The following is a 26,479-nucleotide window of genomic DNA, read 5'->3' as shown; positions in this document are numbered from 1 at the left end:
ATAAGATTTTACTTCCTAAAGACATGGGAATTTATCCAGCAGCCCGCGTCTAATGAAAGTCTTTCCGAGCTTTATAGCAATGAGAAATAGAGGAATCCAAAATCCCACTCTTAAGAACATCCTTTTATTCTATAGTTCATTATCAACAAAATGAAACGCTGGCTTTTTTTGAACCTGTTCTTTCAGCAACTGTTAGATTCTGGAGAGTGTAGAATGCCAATTAGGGTTGCTAGTTTTTTTTTTGTATAAGTCCCCCCTCACTGGCAATCTAAACATAACATTTCCAGAAAGTATTGTGGTGTCTCGTATTAGTTAAAGTAGGCACCTTGTTTTCCCTCTAGTGTCTTCCTATTTACAAATGCAGACAAATACTTTTTATTTGCTTTCAATCCAGTTGATATCCGTATGTAAGGGGGGACCAGGGATACATTAGCTGAGATGATCCAGTTTTTTTTTTTTTTTGTTTTTTTTTTTGGTAAAAGCCTTAGGTAGTCACATAAGTGAAATGGCACTGAAAAAAAGTCCATAGTCTGTGTCAGTATTGTAGAGGGTATGAAGCAGCTCACAGAGAAGAAACCAAGCAGGTTTCTGCCGGTTAGCGTGATGAATCAGTTCATCACCAACTTGAACCTGTTGCAAAATCTGCTTGGGGAATATTTCACTTTCTTTTTGAAATTCTCAATCATGTGGATTCCTGTTGAAATTATTAGATTTTGCCAGCAAAAATTTACTAAACAATGATAAATCTGACCTCACTTTTATTCTTTAGGTCTGTTACACCAAGGACGATGACTTTAACAATACAATAAAGATATAGTTTTAAAAATCATTTCAAATTTCCACTCAACTATAACCAAGTGGAACAATATAGCGGAATCACTTGCAAATATTTTTTTTTGTCAGCTGATAAGATAACCTGCTTTAAAAGCGTGAGTATTTAAAAGGGGCAGAGGACAAAAAAACGGCAGTGAACGATGTTTTACATTGGTGTGACGCTAATATAATTATCATATGTTGTAACGTAAGAGGCATAGCTTTACCTTTAAAGGATAGTTTTACCAAAATTACAAACCTGTATATTTTCCTTCTAGGAACACGTAAAAAACAAAAAAAAAAAAAAAACTATTTTGTCGTCACAAAACTCGTGATAATTTGGAACAACATGAGAGTGAGAAAAAATTCATAGGGATCTTATTTTTTTAGCTGACTAACCTTCTGCGGTCTGCTACCAATTTTATTTTTTATTTATTTTTTATTGCCCCATGACATGAATGACTTATTTTAGTTGATAATGGTCTATTTAATATTTTTGTATTGTTAAATGGGATTTCAGGTACGAAATTAATTTAGAATAGTTATTAGCCATCATTATTTATTGCCTTTTGATCATAGACCCTTAAAAGAATTTTCAATCTTAAGAAGTGCTTTGGGAGCACAGATAACTTTGTTATCTTTATCAATAAACCAACATGTGCGATAAAAAAAAAAAAAAAACTTGAAACTTGAAAACCTGATTTTTGTGTATTCCCATAGTTAGTGCCAAAACCATGTTTCGTACCATTCTGATGAAGTAAAAAAAAAAAAAAAATTGGGTGGAAAAAAAACTAAATGTAAAATTTCAAAATTACTGAACAGCCAAGGTGCACCAGAGGGTTAACGACATTTTTGAATATTAGTATTAGACTACCTGCGAATGTATCGTGGACTGCGTTGAAACCATAATCCTCGACTGGATAGTCATCTGAGATGTTCTCAGAATTTCAGCAGTTGATGATTTTGTTCTTTCGTATCCTTTTCGAGATTATAAAGTAAGTGGCCGTAGGGGACGCGTGCAGGGGGGAGAAAGGCTCATCTTGCTGTTCCTGCCTTCACCCTGGTTTCCCTGTCCTCCGGAATGAGCTCCACGAGCAGATCCTGTAGCTTGTTTTCTCACGCCACATATTCTTGGCGTCCCCCCGCCGTCTTTCTGCAGCCGCACGTCTGCACGGCCCGCGGCAGCTCCACCTGCAGGGGTGAGCCCCGCTTTAGCACCGAGCAGCGTGGGAGAAACCAAGGCCTGAAGATCTCTCACAGATCCACCTGCAGGAGACAGAACGAGAGAAGCATGCAGCCTATCGACCCCAAAGGAAAAGCATGCGTAGGGATGAGGTAAAGTGGCCATTAGCGCCATCCTGGTCTCGTTTCAGTCATCTCTCCAGAGCAATCATCATCCATCTTCGTCTATTTGCGTAACCGTTTTGAAAGCAGGGTCTCCTTGACCCAGGCGGCCTAACATTACAAAGCCTCATTGTTCTTAATGGCAGCCCTACAATGGGAAGGAGAGGTCACCAAGGTTGCGTTAAGTATCGGGAACGGAGAGAATGGGCTCTGTCTCACCACCTGGGCCCGGACCGTCGTCTGTTGCTTGTTCTCCTTAAGGGACTGGCACTGACAGCAGTTATGACTACCAACAAACCTCACGACAGATGAAAGACGTTTCGTGCTGCCCAAAGTATCTTAGGAGAACTGAAACCCTGCATACTGTAATTGTGGCGGCAATCTGGAAAACCCCAGTATTTATATTTTCTCTAATTCATTGCAATAGTATTTTCATAACTTTGCTCCCCGAGTTGTACGTATGCTTAACCTTTTTTTTCACTAATGGTGAGGCAAAATTAAAAGGTAATTGCGACGTATTTCACTATTCCCAAGTCTTGATTTCTTCTCAGAATTATATAAAACAGAATTCTGGGGAAAAAAGAGGTAAACTTTTGCCATATCAAACTGCAAGAAAAAGAACTGTTTAAAAAGAGTTAAAAAGTAGCAAATAAACTTAATGGTTGTAGCATTCATAAAAATAGTTACATGATACTCTGTTTATGGTCATCTGTCTCGAGTAATTTCATTGCAATAGTAAAAAAATTTTGTAACTTTTTTTTTTTCCCCCGAATGTGGCCACAGCTCTGTTTTTATGGAAGCTTGTCCAACACAGAACTTTTATTTTGCCAATTTCTGAGTTTACAGTATATCTCACCCTCGACTTTTTTTTTTTTTTTCAGAATTGTCAAGATATAAAATCGGATTGTAAGTTTAAATTTTTTTCAGTGTCATTATTTTATCTTTTATATATATTTTTTTTCTTTCTGTGATGCAATAAACTTCCATAGTTTTTTGCTAAAATCTTTGAATTTTAAACAACAAATTTCTGATCTGCGCTTCTTGCATATCTGGTAATAAATGAGATATTTAAGTGTTGAATATTGAAGTGTTTTTATATGATGTGTTTTTGTTTATCTTTTTTTTCTTCTTCTTTTTTTTCCCTCGGCATTCTAACTTAAGTGGTAATATCCAACAATTTTTGTGTCATTTTCACTCGGGGTGGCTTATTTTATTTTTAATGTAATATAAAGATTTTGAAAATGTTTATCTTGAATCAATAAAACTAAACAGCCGCTGGTGAACCTGCCAGTGATGGTGTTTGTTCTCACATGCGGGCAGTCTAGAAACACTCTGACATGTGCTATGTTTTTTAAAAAGTCATGTGAACAACCTCTCAGAAAAATTTAAAAAAATTGGAATTGTTGGTTTGCATTTAAAACACAGACATTTTTTTTTTATAACGATTTATAACACAAACGTCTAGCTAGTCTCAGATGAGCTGTAGCAGGCCCTGTTGCGTTGACCGTAGCGACACTGATGATGCTCTGTACTCGCAATGCTTAATATAGGAGCTCCCGTATTCTAAACCCTGTTACCCGCCGCATTGTGTTTTGGAGCAGTAATTACAGCGCTATCTGATTCCCTTCACGTTAAGCATGAACTATGAACATTCCGCGTCATTTTTCTTGCAGTGTTTTACAGCTGAAGATGTTGTCTCTCCGATATTTTCCTGGTATTCCTTTGGTGACATCTTTTTTTCCAAAACCAACGTTATTTTTTTTTTTTTTTCACTTCAGCACCTTATCACTATAATGGCTAACCATATCACCCGCCAATAAAGATTCTGCGACTGCTAAAATATAGAAAAATAAAAATTACGAAATTTTGCGAATAATTAATGTCCTCCTCACCTGACGGTTCTGTTGGGTTGCGTTTCGGCCCACATCTGTTGTTTAAGCTTTATCGACACTTAGAAATGCATTCGAGAAGTTGCAGTCATTGTTCGCTGGTGCAGTTCTGCGCAAGATGTCTCTCCTTTTGGGCTCAAAAAAAGCCATGTCCCACTCTTAGCCACGCACCTGACCAGTGAAAAAACAAAATAATAATCATATATATTAAATATATATATATACACACACCACCAAGCGGGGTCACATAAAATCTTGGTATTGAAATCTAATTAAAATCTAGAAATAAAAAACAAGAAAGAAGAGGCTGCAGAAAAATAACAATTAAAGAAATATATATGCTGCCTTATTTTTTTTTTAGGACTCTAATCAACTAAGAGACATTTCGCTACAAATTGACAGCGTCTTTGTATAGGTCAGATGTTCCTGCTTACATTGTAAAAATCAAGATATAAGACTTATACTCCAGTATTAGATGAAACTGAAATTATAATACATTGATTTGAAGCAAAAATATATTAAATGATGAAATAGTTTTCAGATCTAGATAATACTGTATACAAATCCTCTGTGGTCAGCTCTTAGACGAATAAGATGCCGTAGCATTGACACAGGCTGTTCTTCTGGTTGCCTCTGCTGACTTTTGTTCTATCTGAATATTAAGAATAATTGTGAATGAAATGAACAATTCTTCTACCTACCAGGACAGGACAGTCGTTGATATGGCCAAAGTGTTTACACAGCCATCAGACTAGCAGAAAATCTTCAAAATCTTAAACGCATGTTTACGAAAATGGCATATGGTTTATCTGGCATTTGATTGATGGGCATTCATATGAGCAACCACAAGCCTGCATGATGTCAGGTGTTTTTAGCAGTGTGTAGAAAAAACCCAGAAAACCCTCATTTATCTCAATCTCATCGTCTCGCTGGACACAAATTCGATTTGAGTATGTCTACAGACTCTAAAATATAACCGGTTCCAACCGATGTTGATGTCATAATATTTTAAGTTCACATTATATTGTATCTTGCTGTATAATACTTGGCTTGATTTGATGAACTCCACGTTATAATAATTATATCATAAAACCCTATCACTCCATAATTCCATAATCAATCTAAAACCTGGATATTATGGGACCCTACAAGCCCCAGAGCAGCAGATTTATAATGAAATCTGGAAAATGGAATTTCGCTCATTAATTGTACTATTCCTATAATACTTGACTATAAAACAGGACTGCAGAATAATCTAAAACTAATCTTATTATTACAATAACAATCTATCTGATACTGGAAAGAACATTGTTGAATATGTTATCATATTTAATGTATTTAATAAGATTTGCCTTTAATTTAACTACATTCACATTGCAATAAACTGTGAACCACTTGCATTTACTTCCTTCTTAAAATCGGTTTCATCACTATCATATTTTTCTGATTAAATAAAATTGATATGCGGAATCATTTAAGGTAGATCCACCCTGAATTAGTTTTGCCATTATTTTCATGGACTATCAGCATTGTTTTACCAACTGGTTAATCAGGTGCCGAAAAGTGATGAAATGCGCACGTTAAGCAAATAAAGATGAACAGTAATGATGTCGATAAACAAGTTTCACAATTGCTACAAAATGATGGTTTTCTTTCTCGTAAGTACGGTTAAATTGTGGCTAATACACAGTTTTGGAGGAGAAATGTTGCATTACTTCGTCTAAGAGCATACACTTTTCCTGGTGCTATGAAGTAAGAAATCGGTCTACTCTCACAATAAAATTGAACTTCCTCTGCTACATGCCACAATAAGAGCCAATCAATAATATTTGATTAATAATACCTCCTATGGTTGAGTGGGCAGTTTTGAAGCCGTTTGGATTTTCATGATACTGATGTGCGCTGTTGCAGGGTTTCTGCGGGTCAAACGTCTTAATTTTGTCCCTTCTAACAATTTAAGGCTTAAAAAGTCATAACTGCATTCAAGGAACAATCACTCTCCTCAGTTTTCAATACATCTTGTTTTCAAATACAAATATCTAAAATCCTTAAATCTTGTTGTTTCCTGAATAACAAAATCAAGTGATTTATGACTTAACACACTAAAAACTGTCGATACTGTTTAAAAACAAACTTTTATTCCATTTGAATATATAGATTTTTCTGAGCCCATGATGTTTGTGTCTTGTTTTTAATCACACTCAGTTCCATTTTGTTCAATGTTTCTCAAAAACAAACTTCGATCTTGTGTCATTTGTTTCTCAAGTAATATATCTTGATTGAAGAATCTTTAAACATTTGCACTGGAACACAAGCAAAAAATACTAATGACGTACAGTCACTTTTTTGCGGATGTGATCAAAGTTGTTTGAAAAGGAAGCTATTCACGCCTCAAAGCTTTTTCCACCACGAAATGTTTTTTTTTTTTTAAACTTATTTTCAGACTTTTCAAATGGTGCAATACAGTCAGTGTTGAGCGTGGGCCCTAGGACATTTCAGTTTAGAGAATATATTGACGTATTGTATTCCCCGGTCCATTTATGGACTACAATTGTATTACTTGGTCTTAAAATTATATTAAAAGTCTTAAATAGTACCTGGGCCGGAAGAAACCCTGCGTCAATCCCATGCTGTTACTGGTGTTTTAGCCCTCACCGTCAGGTCCCTTCCTGATAGCAAGTTCTCTAGTGGGGGTTGAATAGTCACAGAGTGTGTCAATTGGTGAGAAAGTCTTTTTTCTCGAAATGCTCCACCCAGCTTCTAGGAAGCTCAGAGCCACGTCGGGCACACAACCATGTCTCTACAGCGGTTATCATCTTCTCCTCTGTCCGCCCCCAGGTTTCGGAGAGGGCTCAGCGTCCAGCTCTTCCGATAAAATATGGTGGGTCCCAGACGCATGTCCGGCCGCCAATACTCCACAGCGTAAACAGTGACCACGGGAGCTAGATGCTTGGCCACGTGGTGGTTGGTAAATCTGCAGGACCCACAGAAAAGGTGTAGGTTCCTCCTGTCTGACGTAGAGCCCAAGCGTAGGGTGTCAAAGACATCCGTCTGCTCGCGATACGTCCGCTACGGTCTCTCCTTCAGCTCTTTGGCCCCATAAGCGGGCAGACCGCAATGTTAGTTCGCCGTCCTCATCAAGCCCAAGAGTTCTTGACTCGTCAGCGTGGTCATGAAGAATGACATCCAGCGGCGAGAGCTCCTCCTCGCCTCCCTTCCCCCGCTGTATCCTGGTACTCCAGCTGAGCACAGCCGTACTAGAGAGATTCTCCAGCTTTGACTGATAACGATAGGCCCCCACGCCAGCTGGCGGCCATGACCTGTGCCATTCTCTGTATAGAACAGCGTTTGTATTCCACAACGACCGTGACCACGCAGAGGTCCTCGCAAGGTCCTCCGTCAGAACTCCCTGCTGATACCGTCAACACTGAAACAAATACTTTTTTCCCATTAGAAGACAAATTGTGCACAGTGGTTGTTGTTTCGGCTCTATCACAGGACTTAGACGCCCAGTTGTCAAAACACCAAGCTCATATATGTAGATTTTTCTTTTCACAATTTCAAGATAGAAGACTCACAAGTCAGAATTGCATCATTTTTAAAGTCCTCACATGTTATGATAATTATTTCGTTGCAGTAGGGAGTTGCTATATAATCTGGGCAGATTCTGTACTTTATAGTCTCAACGTTCATGAGTTTTTTATATCTGCAATTATGGTTTATATCTTCATTTTGACTTCATTTCTCAGCAATTATGAGTTTTATAATCTTGCTTTTTTGACTTCCATTTTTTCTTCCGCAATGATGAGTTTATATCTCGGGCAATTCTGTCTTAGTTTCTCTCGCAGCAATTCTGAAACTTTATATCGCGCAATTCTGACTTTTTATTTCTCACAGTTATGATTTATATCTTGCATTTTTGGCTTCAATTTCTCTGCAAGTATGAGTTTATATCTCCATCTGACTATATTTCTCACAATTACGATTATATCTCGGCAATTCTGACTTTATATCCGCAATTCGGACTTTATATCTCGGCAATTTCTGTCTGGCCTTTATATCTCGCAATTCTACTTTATTCCGCAATTACGAGTTTAGTGATCTCACACTTCTGACTTTCTTTCCCTCAATGTGAGTTTTATACTCTTGCAATTGCGAGTATATCTCACATTCTGCCTATAATTTCTCACAATTACGAGTTTATATCTCGCAATGTCTGACTTTAATCTCTCGCAATTCTGACTTATTTCTCGCAATTACGAGTTTATACGTCACAATTCTGACTTATTTCTCGCATTCTGACTTTTTTTCTCACAATCTGACTTTTTTTTCTCACATTACGAGTTTTATAATCTAGCAATGCTGACTGTAGTTCTCCTAATTGTTATTTTATATCTGCAATTGCGAGTTTTTATAATCATCACAAAATCTGACTGATATTTCTCAGCAATTACGAGTTTTATATTCTCGCAATTCTACTTTATAATTCTCACCTTCTGACTTTTATTTCTCCGCAATCTGACTGTTTTTCTCGCAATTTCCTGACTTTGTTTCTCACAATTAATTACGATTTTATATCTAATCAATTCTGACGTGTTATTTGCTCCGAATTGTGAGTTTACATATCTTGCAATTCAGCGAGTTTATATCGTCACAATTCTGCCTATATTGTCTCACAATTACAAGTTTACATATTTTGCAATTATGTTTTTTATATCTTGCAGATTCTGACTTAATTTCTCCAATTGGAGTTGATATTGCAATTCTGTGAAAAAAAGTGAGAACTTCAGTTTATAATAGATCACACAAGTTGTACGAAAAAGTACAGATTAGTGACCGAACAGTCAAAAATATTTTTTTTTTTTTACTTTATGTCAATGGCGGAGACTGGGGCTTCCTAGGTTTCAACACCCATGATTATACTCAAATTGTTCTTGAGCCATCAAATCAGCATATTAGAAAAATGATTTCTGACGATCATGTTCACTGCAGACTGAGTACGTTATGCTGAAAAGTTAATTTTAAAAATATATAGTAAGAACGAAATTGCGAAATGTTGACTTTTGTAAATTGAAATCATTTCACAATATTACTACGCTTTTTACTGTAAGATTTGGGAAATAATGACAAATTTCATAACAATTAAAATTTGTAATCATGATCACTTATTCTTTTAGTACAGGCGCAGAATTATGATTATATTGCGACGAATTTATGTTGAACATTAAAGCAAGTTAATTTGCAAGTTCAAGGATCAGTTTCACTTCCATAGTCCTCTGTTTTTATTCTGTCTCATATCACACTTATTGAATAATTGTGTGCTATGTTTAAAATGGCACTACTGCCGTACACTGGTGGACAGCAGATTTTACTGGCATGCCGTAAAATTCACGAGCTCGATTTATCCTCGCAAAACAGTTCTATATCATTTATGCACGTTGTTGAAACAGCCCCGTTTTTTACTCTTGCTCTTTCCTCTTTAAAAAAAACCCTCTCATGAAAATGACTAGATTACTGTTGTTGGCTGCATTTGCACTATCTTATGTCAGTTCAGGGGCTGCGCCAGGGCGTTCGGATGATTTAGAAGTTTCCAGCAGAGATCAACACTGCAAATCGTCCTGTCTGTCAACCTTCCAGATAAAGCAGCTGTTATCTGTACTCATCCTGCTCTGGTCCGTCTCCTACAGAATGTCTGCAGTTGGCTTTAGAATGTTATCATTATCCAAGCATAAGTGGTTCGGGTGGATGCTCTCCCCATTACGCTGTGCGTTGTCCCCTACAATAAAATAAGATAGAATGCGGGAAACATGTATAACTTGTGGCTAAAATGGCAGTGAATGACACTAGATTTTTATTGGCATTCTCCGGAGGCATGTGAGCGAATGTCCTACTGCCAAGCATCATGTGATGTGGAAGTGTTTTGTTTAGAGTAAAAGGACTCATCAGTTTAGCTGGAGCAATGGTGTTGAAGTTGAAAATGGTTCCTCAATGATAGGGATTTGTTTTATTACAAACATGCAGCTTATGGCACATAAGAGTTCCTTGATGCGGGGGGAGAGGTGGTGGGGGTTTGCTTTGGATATTGTGATGTTTTTATCAGCTGTTTGGACTCTCACATTCTGAAATAGTCCTTTACAACAGTGTATTAAATTACCATCATGTGCCCTTTTGAAAGTTGAATTTAGCATTTTCCTAATTCTATTGGATCATGCATTTAAGCAATCACGACCAGACGGAAGACAACCTAAATCACTGTAACACTTTCTCCTCCAAAGACGCATATTTACTGAGGTGTGATGGTGATTGATTATAATAATGCCGCTAGTATTACCTGAATTACTCCCATCTGTGGCTTACCATGACAACATACTTGAATATCAGCGGTCCTGTTTAGCAGCTCGTGACGAGTCTAAAGATGAAAAGCTTCCTCCCTACAGACCCTCTCAGGGGCCTCTCACTGTGTTATGTGGGGCCAAACACACATGTTGAAGAGGCTCTGATGGTCACTGTCCGAGGCTTCGTGTTCTGGCGTGTGGATCTAAATTTTTAGTGAGCCAAGACTAAATTTCCCACATAATGGTTTTAATTCCCGACTTTGCTTCAGATGGGACACAGCCGCACCACGGTATGCATTTTAAAGACTTTTCCCATCTGTGAGGCCAAATTCCCCTGTATGTTGTGTGTGTTCAGTAATTTGGAAGCGCACACTCCCTGGTTTAGAGATTTGAGAAATGAATGTTGTCGGCGGAAAACTGAGGAAGTGAGACTCGGCTCGGAGAAAGGTCTCGTTTGTTGATGACAAGATCAGGGCTGTGTTTGTTATCTATGGTTAGGATCCCAAAAACTGGTCTATGTGTTTGTCCCTTCGGGTAGGGGTGAGATACGTCGTGTTGCTCAGACGAGATATGAATGGTTGGTGTTGGATTGACAAGGGGATTCTCGGAACTTTGTACGTAACGTCTCCGGCAGGGATGTCTCGCTCAAGAATGATTCAACTAAATGTGTTCAACAGGTAACTGCGTGTGGTTTGTAATTTCAAAACATTATCTGGGTTTTATCCATGTTCCAAAACATTAGCAAAAAGGGTGAGATTATACTATTTAAACCATAGGAAACTGTATGATTTCTCTACTATACTCGGGAAGGCCTCGGACGCCTCGGACAGCCCCTCGGGAACGCACCTCGGCATCGGGCACCGCCTCGGAACGGTCTCATGGACGGCCTCAGGAATGGCCTCAGGAGCGGCGTTGGACAAGGACCCCGCCTCGGGAGCGACCTACGGCATCGGGCACCGCCTGGGGAATGGCATCGGACAAGGACGCCGCCTCAGGAACGTGCTTGGCGCCGGGCACCGCCTGCGGGGAGCAGGCCTCAGGAAACCGGCCGGAGGAATGGACACCAGGAGCTGCGAAGACAAAGGACACCGCCGACGCCGGGCACCGCGGGCTGCGGCACCGGTCACCGGCATCGAGAGCGAAGCCACCGAGAACGGCCTGGACGCGGCCTTGGACAAGGACACTGCCTCGGGAGCGACCACGGCCTGCGCGCCGGGCACAGCCTCGGGCACCGCCGGCATCGGTACCCAGCCTCGGGCACCGCCTCGACCTCCGGGCACAGCCTAGGGCACCCGTACCGACCTGCGAACAGCATCGGTCACCGCCTCGGCATCGGGCACAGCCTGCGGTGCTCGGAAACAACGCCGGGCACCGCCTCGGCATCCAGGAACAACATCGGGCACCGCCTCGACCTCCCGCCTCGGTCTCGGGCATTACATCAGGAACAAATCTCACCAGCACCGTCTCTGGCACCGCATCGGGGCACCGCCTCGGCATCAGGCACCACTTGCGGCAACGGGCACCGCCTCGGCAACGGAGCACCGCGCCTCGGGCACCGCCTCGGCCCAAACGGGCACCGCCTCTGCATCGGGCGGACCCGCCTCGGGCACCGCCTCGGCATCGGACATTGCATCGCACAAACTTCGCCAGTACCGCCTGGCACCGCCATCGCACCCCTCACATCGATACCAGCACCGGAACCACCTTTAGAACGATTGGATCGCCTTCGCATCGGGCACCCGGCCAGAGTCGGCAATCACTGCATCGCACAGTCCTCGGCACCGCCGGGTATCGGCACAGCTCGGCACCGCCGGCCACCGCCTTCAGACTGCGGAAGCAGCATCGGGCACCGCCTCGGTACCGGGCACACCGCCGCCTTCAGAACACCTCGGCACCACTTCGGGAACCTCGGACACCGCACACTGGAAGACCCGCGGCCTGCTCGGGAACGTCATCCTGGACGGCAGCGCCCGGCCGGGAACGCCCTCCTGGACGCGCAGCGCCCGCCTCGGGAACGCCCCCTCCTGGACGCAGCGCCCGCCGGAACGCCCTCCTGACGCATACAGCGCCCCGCCGAACGTCCTCCGGGCTTTGAGGAACCGCAGGACGGCCTGTCTCCTTCCTCACTCCAGCCCTCTATGCGATTGCCAGTGCGGTGGTTCTTGAACGGAAAAGACTCAGGCGTTGAGTCTAACCATCTGTCTGTCAACACAGGTGTCGAATTCGACCCTCCTGTGCAGTGGTGCTGGCTGGTGGTCATCTCGTGCTGTGGTTTCGTGCTTGGGCTGGCGGCATCTTGTGGCTGTGGCGCTGGGCTGGCCGGCCATCTTGTGCGGCTCGGGGTCTGGCGGCCATCCTGTGCTGGCGCGGCTGGCGGCCATCTTTGTGCTGTGTGGCGCTGGGTTGGGGGACATTCTGGTGCTGTGGCGCTGGGCTGGCGCCCTCTTCTTCTGGAGGACACAGGTGTGGTCGAAAGTATCCCACTGAGCACGATGGCACAGGGTTATGGGGTAAACCCCCAAAAGTCTAGATCTCCAGACCCTTCATCTCCATTGAGTAAAGGGTCATCCAGACGTTGTTTAAAAAAGTCCTTAGGCTGCATCATTATAAACCCATCCGACCGCCATGGTCCAAAACAATTGCGCCAGGCCACCCCACCTCAATCCCCCTTTGGACGAAGGAAGGTTGGGTTTAAGTTCCGGAATATCCAACCTCCGTTCCTCCATGGTGGCTGGGGAACAGATGTCGTAATACACACCTCGTGCTGGATCTAGGCTGTGACGAGTCCCTTTGTCACTAACGCCCACAGCAGAGTAATCCAAAATGGCAGTGTGTTTAATGGGTAAATCCAGAAAGATACTCATAAGTTAGCCAGGCAAAGGTCAACATCCAGGGAATTCCCGTCCAAACAAGAAACAATACAACCACATACAAAAAACCATAACGAGAACCAGGGAACCATGGAAAACGCAGGGTGTGACCATTCCACCCAGGACTTTCCGTGGACAATGATCAGAACAACCGGGTAGTTTTCTACACAGGGAAATGAACAATGATCTAACGGGGAATTGGCTCTGAGTGCACACAGTGATTGATTTACCACGTACAGCTGAGTGCAATGAGCAGTGACAAGAAAAGAAACAGACAAGGGACTATGGTAAATGCAGTTCTAAAGTGGGGGTGACGATTAAGGGGAAGTGAGACCTCTAATGGCCACTCCAGGGAGACACATAAACAGACCACTCGTGACAGATTAATATTTTTTTTTTTTATTTTTATGTTTCGGGGCTCAGACACCCACTCTCTCTGTTTTAAATCTAGATTAAAAACACACTCTCTTTTGGCACAAGCCTTCCATAATGGCCATGCGTCATGAATTTTGGACTGCAGTTATATCTTGATTCAAAATGTGCATTATTATTCTATTTTAGCGTTGGGTTTAAACCGAATTAATTTTTAACTTGTGCTGGAACAGGCAGGCCTACGCTAATTATGGTCTCGATTGTTTAGGTTCTCTGCTTGCCACGGGATTACATCCCCGTGGTAAACTAGGATTTACAACAAGCTCCAGAGTCTGAGATTCAAGAAGTCACCTGGAGAAGAGATGATGCCAGCCCCTTCAGAGGACCTCAGATGATGCTAACCCAGAGACAACATTACAGAACTACCACATTTTGCTATAAGTTTGATTGCCATAATTGCTGTTAATAAGTGTTTAATCGTGTCTGTTTGTTTTAGTCTCTTTTTTATTGATTTTTCTGAACATTTTCTGCCGTATGCACATGAACGTGACGTCCACTCTACTGAAATGCTCCTACTAAATATTGTAGAAGAAGGATTAGAAACTTCATTTTTCTGTAAAGTTGCTTTGTAATGATTTGTATCGTGTAAAAAGCGCTTATAACAAATAAACTTGTGAATGAATTATGACCATAATGTGGTCTTTCAGTTTTTTCTTTTTTAATATAATTGTGCAAAAATGGCAAACATTCGGTGGTTTTTCTGTCAATATTGGGTGGCTGGTGTGTACAGTATAATGAGGAAAAAGAAATAACAAAAAGAACTGCAAATGTTAATTTTAGCAAGTGGACTGCAATATAAACAAAGAGTGAAACAAATTTTAAGGGGGTATGAATACTTTCTCTTCCCCACTGTTACAATAGAGTGCCGTGTTGGTTCACTTTGTCCTTCCTCGAACACATTGACTTGGTGGGCCTAGCATAAGATACGGGTAGGGGGGGGGGGGGCCATGTTTCATTCACGTATGGGTAGCAGTTTATCTTCTTGTGTAAGATGCGTTTATTTGTCTTTCTAGTACCCACATTTACTATAAAGGCTCTCTCAAATTTTTCCTTAAATTCCTTCGATTCCTTCACCTTTTCTGTAAATCTACATCTATATAAGCATGTAGCCCCCATCAGACTGGTCGTGGGGGAGGGTGTTGCAACAAATATAGTAGTGATATTCTGCAATTGTACCCAGGAAGAAACCAGGATACAGGTTTTAAATTCATTTTTGAAATACTTCTGCTTAATGTTACCCCTGGTTCATATATGCAAAAGAAATTAATTTGTTTTCCTTGCGCTGCTTTCTGTGTTGACCAACCAGTGGCCCTTATTCATAATTCCTAATAGATATTGCAGATTTCCTCTCAGACTTATTGGTTATCCGTTGATTAATTGTCTTATAGATTTAACATAAACCTTCACGTTGATCTACAAATTATGCATTAGTACTTGCATTTACTAACCTAATAAACTCTTTTGGATGTCAACGCAAAATGCACCGTGGGGCCCCCACTCCATTCGTTTACATCATAAACTAGTATTTTGATTATATCGCATGGAATCGATCTTACTGATACAATATATCGTAGCTCAAAGTGATGATGTGATGTACTTGAAACCCCAAACTACTTCTCTATCTGATTTCCTTGTACTGTGCCATTTCGCGGATTACCTGAATTTACACTATATGGGCTTTCGCCGTTTATCGTCTGGTGCAGAAAACTATTAGTTCCAGGTCACGGGCTCGCCAAATAACCTGCCTGATTTTTCTCAAACTTTGTCTCTGTGTAACCCATATAGACACATGAAACTAGACAGAAATGACCTGTCCACATGGGCACTTAAATCTTCTCTAATAACATTAGAAGTCTGTATACCCCACTACATTTGAACAAGGTCAGAGAAAAAACGTACTGTGGCCCATGGCTACAACATTAACTACCCTACTTCTCTCAAGAAAGAAACTCGTATCCTTGATGCGCAAATGAGAAAAGGGAAAAACTAACTTGGAAGCTTTTTAGGCTCTTAAAAGCTGCCCAGGGACAAGCATACCCACAAACCGCATAGAAAATAAACCATAAACCATCCCAAGGTGTTGATTTTGCACCAGGTGGCGATAGATTAACAACTGCACCAGATGCCACACTGATCTTAAATATTTTTCCTCACAGTTTACATAGTAATGACTTTTATGATTTTTCTTCACTGATAACATAGTATAACATCAGTAAAACAATAACGAAATTAAAGATTCTACACTGTGTTCTAATACTTCCCCCAGTTCATCCATCCGCACTCACCCCAGAGAAGAAACTGCAGTGCTGTACAGCTATAGGACAGGAAGGAGCTTAATCACGTTATTTCCTGCAACTAAACCAACAACAGTTTTCTTAGATCCCTGTACCCACTAAATTACGGAAAGAGAGAGTTGTTACCTGTATACCGAAGAAGAAAGAACTTACAGTGTGTGAAAGAAGAGTGTGTTAAAAATGTAAAAAGTTTGGTATGAACCAATATTAAATTTGGGATATTGTGACAACTAGGACGATTATACTGTTACTTTCCTCTACATTCAACAAATCTGGGTGTTATATAGGACAGCCACTTTCTCTTTTGAAAATCCATATTTCCCATGTTACAAAAACAGCATTCTTCCATCTTAGAAACATTGCTAACACTACGAAACATTACCTGATTCTGATGCAGAAAAAAGCTAGTTAATTGCATTCATGACCTCTAGGACTGGACTATTGTAAATGCACCTTCCCTAGGTGGTTGTTCCTGCATCTTTCTTCAATAAACAAGCTACAGGTATAGTCCAAAATGCAGAAGCTAAAGTCCCTGTACCAGGTCAAGAAAAAATTATGATCATATTACCTCCATTTCTACAGTCTCTGCACTGCCTACCATTAAGTATTCCGTACAGTTTACAAAATATTCTTACTTACTTGTACCTATAAGGTCCATTCAAAGGTTTAGCCCTCCTGCATACCTACCTAGAGTTTCATACCAAGCTACAAACACCATCACATTCCCTAAGGCCACTAAACTCTGGACTTTTGATAGTAACCTAGGATAGCAAAGTCCCACTAAAGGAGGGTGAGCGTTTTCACATTTGGCCCTCCCCAAACTCTGTGGACAAATAGCCTTCCTGATAATGTTCGGGGTTCAGACACACTCTCTATGTTTTAACATCTCGATTTAAAAACACACCTCCTTTTGCCAATCAAGTCAATACTGCATCTCATAATTTTGGACTGCATTTATATCTGATCTAACTTCATATATTTTTTATCTTTTTTAAACACTTTTACTTTACTTTCTTTTCATACTAATCCTAATATTTACTCTTTTCTCTTTTTTCCAGATTTTTTTTTTCTTTTTTTTTTTTTTTTTTTTTTTTTTTTTTTTTTTTTTTTTTTTTTTTTTTTTTTTTTTTTGTGTTTTTTATTTGTTTTTTTTTTTGGTTTTTTTGGTGGGTCTGGTCTCGGCTTGCTTTTGGGGGGTCCTCCTGTTGTTTTGGTATTGGATTACATCCTTGTGTAACTAGAATGGTTCACGTTAAGCTCCAGTTCTGGATCCAGAACACCTGAGAAGAGATGATGATGTCAACCCACATCAGGGACCTCCAGATGATGCTAACCCCCCTGACAAACAACAGACCCAGAACTACCCATTTTGTTGTTGTACGCTTTTGATTTGGAGATCATATAATAATTGAGGTTAATAGTGTTCATTCGTCGCCTTGTTTGATTAACGTCTTTAATAAGTGTTTTGTTTCTGTACCATTCTGTCATTCTGCCATATGATATAAAACTGACAGTCACAGTGCCTTGAAAATGAAGTATTCCCCGCGTGATAAAACATCACACTCAACCATTTTTCACACATCATAATGCAACTAGACAAGAACAAAGACATTCAAACCATACAAGCCCTCCACACACACTGGGACGATTATCGCATATGCGTATTGTGCCGTTTTTGTCGTCGCTTTCTTTTGGTGTTAATACCCAAGCGGTTTTCGCTGGCGATGAGCCTAGTGTTGTCCCTCCCTTACATTAGAGGGCGCTTAATGAAAAACAGACATAACATACGGTATACACATCGAATCCTAATTTGATCGGGCAATTCCACTCCATAAACAACGCATTCTGAGCAGAAATTTTTTGTAGTCGCTGTCGCGGTTTTTTCATAAAGCCCTTTAGTCCTTCAGACACCAATTAGCCCAGCCGCTCTACATTCATGGTGCCTCAATACACGCTTGGTCTAGCTTATCTTCCTCTTTGTTGTTAGGTATCCAATTGTGCTTGTGCCAAAAAACCGTGTTGGTGCGTGGAGCGCCACCAAGTCCAGGTGTTTACTGTAACTTCAGCAGCAGCACTCCAGGCACGGTGAAAACAAAAGCGGACAAGTCTCATTGGTCGGCAACAGTTTTTTAACGCCGGCAATGGGTCAAACCACAAAAAAAATGGGCCCGAGGCGGTTTTTTAAAAAAATGCACTTTTTTACGAATCGCGGTTTGTGCGTGTCGTGTGCACCTCCCATTGGCGGCCCTTTGTTTTTAGTAACGAGGCGTTAAACGTCAGCGGGGATAATCGCCACGATATTCGTCCCCGTTGTGAACGAGCCGTAAGACTAACAACTGTTGATCGCTATTCAATAAATCATAAGTTTTCTATCAGGAAAGGAATCGAAAAAAGTTAATCGCCTGGCGGTTAAAACACATGCAAGATCGGCCGTCCTCTGTCCCTAGCTTAGAAAGTTTTTTTCCAGCTCTAAGTGCTTCTCCATTTACGGAAATTGCCACAACTGAATGTTTGATCCTTGTTTACATTTGTCTTACTTTTGTTTCCTTTTTGGTCTGAGTCCCCAAAATATTGATCCCCTATGATGGATGGTACATTTATGGGGACTTTTCTTTGTTGACAGATAACATCTTCCAAACGGTTAAAGCATACTTGTGTCCCATATACGATCACTGTGCGATACAAGCCTAGTTGCTTTGATAGACTCCTACACTATAATCTTTCCACACTTTGTCCACGAGACGACTTGTTGTCATGGTTCTTACGCGGCACATCTCCGCTTGTAAAAGCGTAAAAACCGAGTGTTATCGCGGGGACTATGACGCCATTGACATGCTGACACCCTCACCATCATCTTTTCCCGATCCTTGGGTTAAAATCACAATTTTCTCACTGTATTAGCACTCATCAATATTCATGAAATACTGTTGCGGATATTGTAAGTACTCAAATTTCTGAACAAAATATATAACACTTAGCCCTAGTGCGTTTTTTTTTTGGTATTTAGGTTTTACTGCAATAATCGCTACATTATTGCACACGTTAACAATCCTTTATGGAGAACTCCTAACTCCACTCGATGGTCTCTATCAATTAGAAGTCTTTGCAATCACACCATACTAGCATTTAGCGAAGTTCAAGAGCACTTTTTTTTCAAAAAGAGTTACCTAATTTCAGATCCCTCCGGGTGCCGGGAACATCGTAACTAATACTCAAGATTATCTAGTTGCAAACAGATACATAAATTGTTTAAATATAGGTATAAATAAAGAAAAGAAAACTTTACATAATTTAGTTTGGAAAAAACAAGTTTCTTACACGTGGACTCCAGCCTTTGCTAATTAGGTCCATCAGTTAGGACCCTGACGGCCCTTCTACCAAGAAATAACTTATACTCTTAATAGCCCTGGTTAAATTCACCTGGGGTTCTCTGGATCAATAGATAGAATTTGGATCCATATTACCAAACATCAGATAATGCGTGAATAGGCCAATGGGGTTTTAAATTTATTGACTTAATTTATTGATTAAAATCTCCCCAAGGATTTTAGCATCCATAAACACATTATTCACATTGTGAAATGGACCTTTTCACTAAATGAATCACCATGTGTTAAAAATAATTAAAAATGTGCCCATTCAGGAGTATGATTTGACTTGCAATATTCATGAAAGGAAAAGAGTTTGGGTGTGGTAAAAATCTGATATCCAGTGGTTTAACAAAATTTGTAAATATTTTAGTAGATATATACACCTGCATAAGTGTCTTGGTCCTGTTTGTTTGCAATTCTATCAAGACAATTCCTATAACATCTATAAATTATAAAACATTTTAGAAACAAACAATAATAATTCATAGAGAAATCAGTTAGGTTATTCGATCTCATGTAATGTATTGTAGGTGTGGTGAAAAAATCTGTAATTATGTTATCAATTTGAAAGTCATTTGTAGTATTACTGAGTATTTTAAGGCAATATAATCAAATTACCAACTCCTTATTTTTTAGGAAGTTGATGCTGTTTAATTCCAGCTCACATATAATTTATAACTACTCAGCATGTTGTTTAATTTGAAACAGCGTCCATGAGTTGAATCAAACACCCCAAATCCAGCATAGCACGGGGTTTCAGTGAATGTGGTGTTTGAATGTTGTAATAAGTGTGGTGAGTGTGTGTGTGGTCAGAGATGGCTGTAGAAGGACAAAGTTCCGGCTACGAACCCGTTCCCAGATACTCTTCCCTACTCTATTAGAGGAAATTCAGAGCGCGGAATTTCAGTTCGTGGTGATTATTGTGTCCAGACAGTGCAATGCTGTTTTTAGAGCAGTTCAGACTCCAAGATTTTGTCATTGTATCCAAAACCAAGTGAGTTATTATTTTTTCCCTTCTTTCTTCCTACTGATTCCTTTAGATGCCACTGATATATATACCAATCCACTCCATTCCAGCCTCCCAGTAAACAGCGCTGTCCACGCAGACCGACTGTTACACAGAATCTGACACGCACTCAACAAATCTCTCTGTAATGATCAGGATATTGGCATGAAAAGTCTCTTCCACAACCGTTGTCACCTTTCTGTTTTCCTCAGACAAGATGAGTTGAGCGTTTACTGGTGTTCGGCATACTAGTGGGAGATCATAGGCCATACCGTAACACAAAAAGAGGACGATTAGAACTTAGTACTTGAATGACTGCTGTTTCTTGGTTAATGCATTATCACTGGCTGATATAGTGAACATATACAATGATAAACATGACTAAGTGAAGACATTGTATGTATCCCCTTTAGTTATTAACCGCTTACACTCATGCGAAATATTGAAATACTTTGGAATGCCTCCCTGTAAACCTGTCTTTAAGTAGAAGTGCGCTGCTATTTCAGCTTCCACCCTTCCACCTCCACAAACAAACTAGCAAATGTGCACACATTTTAGTACAGACATTATAAGCCTATATGTAAATCTGTGCCGTGACCCCCCCCTCGAATTTTTAAGGATGGGCCCTCCAAAATTACAAAATTCGTGTCTACGCTCCACTGTTTCAGGCTACCTGTGGCAGAGGCCTCACACTGCTCACAATAACTGAGCTCTTGGTTTTATTTTTAAAGCCAAATAAACAACAGTAATGAATAACTAACTGAAAAACTGGAAGCAAAGTCACTGTTGTCACTATATCTGAGGATGTAATCGGCCTGGGTTCCACATGTTTTTTCTCTGACTTAGAACGATTTTTGAGAGCTGGGATGTTTAAAATTTTTGCATTCTCTATTGCTATTCTATTAATATTATAGTTGTTGTGCACAATGTTTATGTTGAGGTTTAGGTGTAGGGGTAATTTTGGGTTCGGTCATAGCAAATTTCATGAACCCTGATATCAACACAATGTGAGAGTGTGTTTGTGTGTAAATTTAAAAGAGGAGAAAAAAGACATACACTTTTCGCAAAACCTGGTTGTGATTTCGGAAATGTTTTCTCCGATGATCCACAAACGAGAAAAAAATAAAGTCAATCATTTCAATTCACAATCAAACGTAACATTACAATTGATAAAGCACAACTTAAGATTGTTTTTACCAAGAATCTCTCTCACAGGAAGCAAATGTGTGTTTTTCTACTGATGGATAAAATTTTCAGAAAAAACATCTCTACTGCAATGTACATCAAATGCAAACATAGTGCAAGCATGCCTTCTTCTCCATAGCAATGCCCGAGGGGCTGCTTGCTAACACAGTGAACGGCCAATTACAACGTCTTAATTTTAAGCTAATGTATATTGCAGGAGTCTAGAAAACTGTAATATGATGAAATGAGTTTTCCAAACATCCTTTTTTTCACTTCCACTGAATTTTGGTAAGAATCTAGAGAAATTTTTGTGTATGAAGTCTAATAAAAATGAAATTGTTCCACAAGATGGAGATCTTATCCTGAATATTAATAAGTCCCCACCTGGCCCCGGAATGACAAGTAGTTGGAACCCTAGTTTTGGCACGTATCCAGGCCAGGGCTCTAGGAACCTGGGAAAGTAGGCCTGGCACTGAACCACCAAGCAGTCTTCACTCACCGCACAATGCTTGTAGGTCCCCGCCCCTCTTGATGGAGGTGAGCGCCCGGTCCACGTGCTGTCTTTGAGAGAAACAGGAACTTAATCTCGACTGTACTACCAGCGGCTCAACAGTGATCTGATACCAGTCTTAAGTCCCGCACGGACCAACAGAGAGATCCCAGAAGGACACGAGGGCGGGCCCGAAGGAGGGTTTAGCATTTTGGCCACCCCTCAGCAACCTGATGATTCTGGTCATGACTTTCCTCCCTGTCGTTGATGCACTGTGTTAGAGCAGCCAACCATTACACTTTTCAGGTGGGGGGAGACAGTCATACTCTACATATACTTTCTTGCAGGAAGAAAGCATGACCTCTAACTTGTGGCAATCTTCGGGTGGTTCCTTTTCAGCCGAGAAGAACAATCATCTCAGCAAATAAACACTTCCACTAATGATAGCGTCTACCATACCACCTGCCGGTGTGCAGCATTACACCTTAAGTCTGTGCCCTGTTGTCCCATCCAGGAGCCACACGTTGAAAGGTTTCCACAGCTGAGGATGTGGGTTGCCATTATGGTGCCCCTGATCCTGGGAAAGAAGGATCATTCCTCAGGTGTGAGAACCACCAGAAGAGGGCTATTGCGAGGAAGCATGAGTTTTCCACAAAACCAGGTCCGGGTGTGGGCCAGTAACTATCCAACTATCAATGGCTCTGTTTCCTCGTCCTCCCCAGGACTTGTGCACAGTGACTTTTCCGAGGGAAGGCTCCACTGAGGAAAATGCATACTTCCGGAGTAGGCCTCGTGGTCTCAAGCTGTGTGCCAGTGCATCCATGCCCAAGGGGTGGCTCTTTTCAGTGAAACATTTTACATTACCCATTTAAGTCATTTAGCAGAGGCTTTTTATCCAAATCGACTTTACAAAATGAGAACAGTTAGAAAACAGCAGATGCAACAAGAGAACCAACAACGGTATATCAAAAGTCTATGGACCAGTCCTCGTTAGTTCTCGTACCGAACACCGTAGCAGGTTTTTTTTTTTTTCTATGAATATGATCGACAGAGAAATAGAAAGTGTTAATTTCTAGTATTAGTTGGTTAAGGTGCAGGCGATAATGAACTCCTCACAGTATAACTGGCATTCAGAGGACTTGTGGGAAGCAAAAACCAGTTCTACCTACTGCTTCCCCACAATATTCGATCCCCAGATCAGACTGGACCACCTGGGGATGGAAACCAGTAATTTTACGATATCGCCCACAGTGTTTGTTGTTATTGGCTGGTTGCCGTTTTGTGTGTTGTTTGTGGTTTTCGTTTCTCTTTCGCTTTTCTTTGTGTTTGTCTTTTACTTTCCACTTTCTTAGTGGCTACACCCATTGGTTCTGCTTCCTGCCAAAAAAACTTGGAGGTGTATGACAATCAGCTTCTGCTTTATTCCAGCTGGTGGATACTCTGGGATTCTATTAACAGGAAAGAACGGCTTGATAATGCAAAGAGAGGACCCTTGCTCGTTTGGTCGTTGCTATTCTTTTTTGCTATTGTGTTTTTTTTTTGGCGTTTTTCGATGCTAACTGCCCGCGTATTGTGAGGTTTTGCGTTTGTTTTGTATTTACGCGGGTGGTGTTTGTGTGGCATTTCTTGATAAGCGCGCTGTTTCAGCTCCATTTACTTAAAAAACATCTTTTGGTTGGACCTTTTGTTAGTATACAAAGGAAAGGGAACGTAGAGTGAGAGGTTAAGAAGATCACGTGGATTATACATTTACCTTAACCCCCCGCATTGAAATTGTTGTTCAAACCACACTAGGTAAGGGGGCATGCTTCACATGCTATTTCTTTTTGTTTTGAGTTAGTTGTAGATCCCGTAGCTTAGGACTATGAGTATCTTCGAATACTGAAGCTTTTATTTTTCTTTTCTCTAGTCAGTTTGTAGACATTTGATTAATTTGGAGTGGTTGATAGTTCTGTTTTTATTATTTCGTTTGTTTTATTTGTTTGAGAAAGCTTTCCCTACCTGTAACATTGTAAATAAAACACTTTGTTGTTTGCCCTTTCGCCTTTGTGGTTTTTTCAATTGCTTTGCCACTGGGTATTTGCGCCCGAAGTCAAACCCCGGACAGTTACATGTTTATTCCCCAATAACCCCTTTAAGTTGCTTTAATGTAAGTTTTTGAATTGGTACTCCTAAAGCATTAAAAATTCTTATGTTTTGTTTTTGGGTGGGATACATTTAAAAAAACATTCCAAGTTGTTAACCTACTTGTTTTTTACCTGACAAACAGTGGCTAGAGTCAATTATTCTCTTTTGAAAATGTTGATTCCGGGCCAGAAAGGTCGTCCTCGGTTTTGGTCCGTGTTAACCTGCTCTCTACTGCCTATTTTTTCTAAATTATTTTGTACCAGGTTTATCTGGACCCCATAATATAAACAATACTGGGAAGGAAACTCACCCACAAAACGTGAACATGTCTCATTCTCAACCAACTGTGAAACAATATCACATTTGAGTATTCTTAAAAGGGATATGGACAAATTCAATCTTCTCTAGCTTAATATCGACTGGCTTGAGCTTTTGGCTATTTAAGACTGATAGAGAACAGCTGCAACCTGTTTTCAAGTATTGTGAAGACTACATAGCCTCATATAGCAGTAATAATAATACATACTAGACCAAGACAAAAAAGTTCTCCAACTTGGCTCAATGAGGCTCGCGCTGGCAACCGAATGGAGGTACAAGAGTCCTTCATCTAAGGCTGCACTACATCAGGAACTCAGAAGTGACTGGTATATAGTTATACATCCCTCAAAATAGAGTATAAGGAATTAGGAAGTCCAAAGCAGATTTTTTATATAAAAATAATTAATGATGCAAAGGAGATGGGAAATTAATCTGGAACCATCTTATTAAATTGGGAAAGATACTCGCACTGCGCACCGGCCAACACTTGAACTGAAATTAAATGGAATCATTATCAGAGAAGACGACATTATGGCAAGCACTTTTAATAAAGTTTTTAATCCAATCAGTTGAGGAATTGGCACAGAATTGAATTGCTAGTAATATAGTAAGCATTCCTATCGATATTGATAAACCTGTTTTTAGAATTGAGGAAATTAGTGAACTTGAGGTAGAGAATACCATAAATTCATTAAGGAACTCAAAAGCTAAAGATGCCTTTGGTCTTGATTCTGTATTTTTTAAAACTCATAAACAGTCTTTAATCAAACCTATTACACATTTTAATCAATTTATCAATTAACAATGTATTTTCCCAAGCTCCTGGAAAACAGTTGTGGTAACTCCATTTTTAAGGCTGGTGATAAAACTCTGTGTGAGAACCATAGGCCTAACAGTATACTACCTGTAATATCCAAGGTAGCAGAGAAAAGGGTGGCGAAACAGCTGACTACTCATCTTAGTAAAGGTCATACAACACTGCATCCAATGCAGTTTGGCTTCGAAGAAATCAGCCAACTGCTTTTTCATAGAGAACATCAAAATGAACTTAGATAAAGGAGGCATGGTGGGTGCAATATTTTTAGATTTTAAAGAAGCATTTGACACCGTCGATCATGACGTTCTTTGTCAAAATTATCTTATTTTAATTTTTGTGGGAATGTAATCAAATGGATGAAATCATATTTAACTGACAGAAAACAAAGTACATGCATTAACAACACTCAATCTACATATCTAAACTGTAAAATAGGTGTCCCTCAAGGATCTATACTGGGCCCCTTCTGTTCAGTCTCTATATAAATGACCTGCCCACTGTTTGCCCATCTGTACATTTACAAATGTATGCAGATGACAAAGTGCCTCTACGTGCATGCTAAAAATAAACAACAAGCTGCATACCAACTGACTGAGGCCATGAGTAAGGTATCCATATATCCAACTAATTCATGCTTACACCTGAACATAAGTATAACAGTATGTATGTATTTTACAAAAAAACTACTGTGACTTATGACCCTGAGATAATTGTTAACCAACAGAAGGTTAGAGTGGTATCTGACTTTAAATATCTGGGAATCATCCTAGACTCACAACTCTCATTTAAAAGCATTAAAAAAAGGTTGCCAGTATTGTCAAATTTAACCTGGCAAATTTTAAGCACATAGATCATACCTATCAATGAAGACTGCAAAGCTCTTCTTGCATGCAATGACTTTTCACATTTTTCTTACTGTTTAACCAGCTGGTCGCAAGCCAATAAAACAATATTGCAACCATTGGAGTCACTTTATAAACAGCATTAAAGACATTGGACCGTAAGGGTGATAGCTATCATCATTGTCACATAAAAACACAACATGTTTAGCTTTGAAAACTACAGACACTTTGCTGATGCCTGTCTTGTCTTTAAGGTACTCTGTGGGCTTGCTCCCCCACCACTTACCATTTTAAAAAACAGAAGACAAGGTCAAAAAGGTACCAAAAGGGGACTGCTAGTTAAATT

General features: G+C 40.3%; 1 pseudogene; it reads right to left on the bottom strand.

The window, feature by feature from the left end:
• LOC122135445 overlaps positions 1-11,622 on the bottom strand; it is a 42,322-nt pseudogene extending 30,700 nt beyond the window's left edge.
• Between the last annotated feature and the right edge of the window lie 14,857 nt (positions 11,623-26,479).

This window comes from Cyprinus carpio, chromosome A24, assembly GCF_018340385.1.
Source record: "Cyprinus carpio isolate SPL01 chromosome A24, ASM1834038v1, whole genome shotgun sequence".
Classification (NCBI taxonomy): Eukaryota; Metazoa; Chordata; class Actinopteri; order Cypriniformes; family Cyprinidae; genus Cyprinus; species Cyprinus carpio.
This window is presented reverse-complemented; position numbering and strand designations above follow the sequence as displayed.